Source organism: Poecilia reticulata, linkage group LG7 (genome assembly GCF_000633615.1).
Source record: "Poecilia reticulata strain Guanapo linkage group LG7, Guppy_female_1.0+MT, whole genome shotgun sequence".
NCBI classification, from domain to species: Eukaryota; Metazoa; Chordata; class Actinopteri; order Cyprinodontiformes; family Poeciliidae; genus Poecilia; species Poecilia reticulata.
In genome coordinates, this window is record NC_024337.1 from 702,939 (window position 1) to 707,466 (window position 4,528).

The window sequence follows — 4,528 nt, forward strand, 5'->3', positions numbered from 1 at the left end:
CCGGGATCTCCAGCGGCTCAGTAAAGGTGGCAGTAAAGGCGAGACTGTCTCTTCGCCTAATCCAAATCTGAGGCGAGACCCAATTCCTCCAGCAGCAGCAGAGAAGACAGGATCTCCACATTATTGTAGAGATCCCGTTGTGCCAACTCCCAACTGCTGCTGGATCCACACCTCGTGGGTCCAGCGGCTGAGGACTTAACAGTACGACTGAGTAGACACAGCTACGACAATTTACGACAACTACAACGTTAGACAAGGACCCGACAAGAGACAAAGACAACAGGTGGGCTTAAATACACTGGGAGGGTAATCAGGGACCGAGACATACCTGGGAACAATCAAGACAGGATGGCACAGAGACTCAGAAACAAAACCAAAATAAGTCACATGTGGTGTGAATTCAGGCAAAATTTGTGATTTCTTTAAATCAACAAACACATGGGAGGGAAAAGCTTTGGGTCGTTTTTAAGTTAACTATTTCCAACTTTTGTAAATAGTCGTACTTCCAACTTTTGTAAATAGTCGTTCTTCTACAAATGATCTTGACTTGAACAAGTAGAAGTCACAGTAACATCCGCAAAAACAACTTTGGAAAACAACCGAAGTCGCTGTGTTCAATACTCCCATCACTTCCGTCATCTGTCATGGCGCCTCGACATTATGACGTAATTTCAAAATGTCAGTATAAGCCTCTGTAAAAGGTTGTGATGCGTTCAYACCAGGAAACAGGACATTTTTACCCAGTAAGACTTAAGGTATGAGCAATGATTAATAACYGAGGAATTTGAACCAGAGTTCAGTAAMAATTGCTCCACTATGAGTTAGTTTGCTAAAGATTCAATTTATTTTTCTCACTCTGCACAAAATGAAACAGCAGTAATTACAATGACTTTGTCCTTCAGGCTTACATTTTTTTTATTTGTTTTTTCAATGAAATAAAGCTTGTTTTAGAGAAGAAGAAGAGCAGTGGTGAAATGAAACTGCATGGACTGATTAACCGGAACCGTTTGAATGGAGAGGCTGCGGACGTCCACTGAGGGCAACAATGAGACCCACCCAGGTGTGCAATAATGTTCTTGATTGACTAAATGTAACAAGCTGGACTCACGTTTGTTCCAGCTAAAGGTAGTTTTTCTTTGAATTGTAGCTTTAAAATCGCCCTGAGCTCGTGGTAATTGGCTTGGAGCGAAGAGCCGGCCCGCTACACACACACGCGCACACGCGCACACACACATTCATTTAGGCACTTGCGGCCAATGTTAATAAAAGAAACTACACGTTGGAGGGAGAGAGTGGGAGTGGGGGGGAGGATGCGGTCACGCAGATGTTGCTACGGTAACAGCGGCGAGCTCGGGCTGGGAGCTGCAAGGCAGCAGGTTTGAAAGGAGAGGCGAGGAGGACGACGGCCGACGCATTCAAATGTGTCCTCGCGCTCTCCCTGTTGATCCCATGTCATACCCAATTACCGCCGCGGCTGGGAGGAGGAGGGAGCGCGAGGAGAATACAGAGGAGACCGGAGCATTCAGGTGTCGAGGCACACCTTTCAGAGAGATACCGCATGGTGTGTGTGTGTGTGTGTGTGTGCGTGTGCGCGAGTGCGTGTGTGTGCGTGCGTGCGCGCGTGCGTGTGTGTGTTGAGGTTAACACCCACGCCTGTCATTACTTGTTTAAGTAGGCGAAGGTTGTGCCAAATATCTCTCTATCTGCAGCTTGAAGGAAAATCTGTGTAAAGCTGTTGAAGGTTTCACAATCTGATGGAAATGTTTGGAGAAGGTCTCTGGATGGAAAACACACACAGCTCCGAATGCACACCTCTTTGTTGCTCTGTAGCTGTTAGGGTTTTGAGAGGCATGTTTGATTAAAACATATTCTTTTAATGACAGGAGAAGAAAACAGGGTTGTGCTGTGAKGTGACATTTTATGGTTTCACAGGTTTCGCTCTCGGTTATTTATTTAACCTTAGTTAATGGGAACAGACCTGCGGCATTGTTGACCAAGGCCCAGGATGTTARTGCCTCTACTTACAGTTAAGCCATTTGGAATCATGTTCATTCAACCAAGAAGTCTGTTTCCAAACGAATCTGAGACTCATTATTGGAGTCTCACAAAAGAGARGAAAGAGATGTTTTTATTTACACTTCTTTAAAAATCGATAAAAATGTTTTTTATCCTTCTCAATAATAAATGTGAAACTCTTTACTGGATAGTATCTATATAATTCTTGGCTAACTTCTTTGCATGTTTCCACTGCTGTTTCAATGATTTATATTTGGTGATGAGCAGGGGTGAAAGTAGGCAGGTACGGGGAGTGGCTGTCTGCTGGAAAAAACTCACGGCTGCACTGGAACCCAGGCACGTGCAGAGGGGGGGTTGGGGGGGCTTGAGTACCTGCCCATTTTGCTCCTTGCCCCCAAGTGCCCTTTTGGTCAATTTTTATTTATTTATTTATTTTGTATTATTATTTCCGAAGCCCTCTTCTGACACATAAAAAATATGTACTAAAATTATTTGCTTTTTTGTTTTTTTTGTATAACATAAGCCCTCTGGTCACCTTGTTACCTTTGACCATGATAGATATAATGTATGTAATAAAAGTATGTCATTAATGAAGGGGAAAAAACTCAATCCAGACTTTAAGTACGTTTATGGTCTGGTTTGCAGAGTATTAAGTTAAATTTGTTTCCCAATTATTCAATGAAAAAAAAACTAACCTCAGTTAAGTAAAATAAAATTGTAATCAAAACTTTTGGAATTGTAATGATTCCATTTTAAAAAACAAACAAACAAAACAACAAAGTTTAAAAGACTTTTTTAATTAAATAACACATTTTTACCAAACAAACATTTATTTGCACACATCAGGAATCTTTTGTTTTAATTTTAGGCCCTGCCCCCAACGTCATGTGAGAACGACAAGCAAAACTTTGAGTCACAAACAAAAACTTAAAATAACAAGAAAAGATTTATGACAAGTGCAAATAAGTTTTGCAAAAAAAAAAAAATACAAAAAAAACTTCATGAGTCAAAAATGTGTGATTTTAATTTTTTAAAAAGTTTTTTTTAAGCAAAACTTAGGCTTTTCTCATGGTGACATGCATTAACAATTACATTTTTGCTTCTGTTTTTTTTTCTGCAGTTCCACGTTAAAGTTTGATGCAGCTCTGCTTTCCTGAATGGACCATCTTCATCTCCACTGCAAGTGTAGCAAACAGGCAGCTCTTTTATATATTACTGTACACTAAAATGCTGCATCACAACAGCATAAATCGAATTATCATGTCAAATCTGGTTCTGTTTAGCTTAAAAACAGACTTCAAACTCCATGTACTGATGTAAAACTARACTATTTACTGAAACAGCTTAACCAGCTCATTTGGGGATTTAAGAAACTGAATTTGTCACTTTTGATTTTGATACAGGATCACAAGACTGATTTGATTCTCTCTGTGTGTGTGTGTGTGTGTGTGTGCGTGTGTGTGCGTGTGCGTGTGTGTGTGTGTGTGTGTGCGTACATACATCCCCACACTCCAAAAATCCACAAGTTTACCCTCACTCAGACACTCATATGAGCTTGCCACAAGGGAAATCAATGAGAGTTTCTGCTACCTCTCCTCTACATCAGATTATCAGAAACATTGACATCTATTAGCCAAACACTCCATCTGTTCAGTACTTCTGTCTGAATCTGTGTCCATCTTTGCAAAGACTTTCCCAACTACATTGCTCCACCGATTAAAGACTTCTGTGTCTTTAATGCCACTAAAAAKAGGAGGAAAAGTGGCTGGGATGAGGGGAGCGGCAGAAATACGGTGGTCAGGAGAGAACGGAGTGCTTAACCCCGGCTTCTGCACAGAACCAGCAAAATGTTCAGTGAGAGGATTATTTAATCCTTCTGTAGTAGCCTGGATTAATCCTCTGATTTCTCACCGCCTTGCTCTTCTCTGCGAGCCTCGCTGTCGATTTCTCCCCCCTTTCATCCCTTTCGTATCCTCTCTTTCTCTTGCTTTAATTCATCTGGTACAGAGTGACTTAATGCTGTTAAATGTGGCGACTTCCCTTTATCTGTGCGTTGTCATTATTCTCTCTTAGGGACAAAGGATTCCTATAGTGAAGCTTCCTGGCAGAGTGATGGTTTAGACGTCAGTGTGCATTCACTGCATAAAGCTGAGGCTCAACGTCACACTTCATTGCTGTCAATTAGCCAGTTAACATGTGGGAAGTTTGGAGATATGTAATGAATGTTCAAGTTTCCAAATTAAACATTATGAAGTCATTTTTGTTATGTTTTTAAAAATCATTGATCAATATCATAGATAGTTTTTAATATGGACGACATGGCTAACTGCCCAGGGCRTCGGTCTCTCTGGGGAAGGTATGGGGACCTTGAAAAAATGATGTTACTTAGTCTCAAAATGTTTTTTGTTTTTTTATAACTCTTTGTGGCGCCCAGACAATGAGGACTGGAAATTGTAAGAAAATCTGCCCATCCAATGCAAATGGCAAATCCTGCTGAATTTGGTTTTGGATT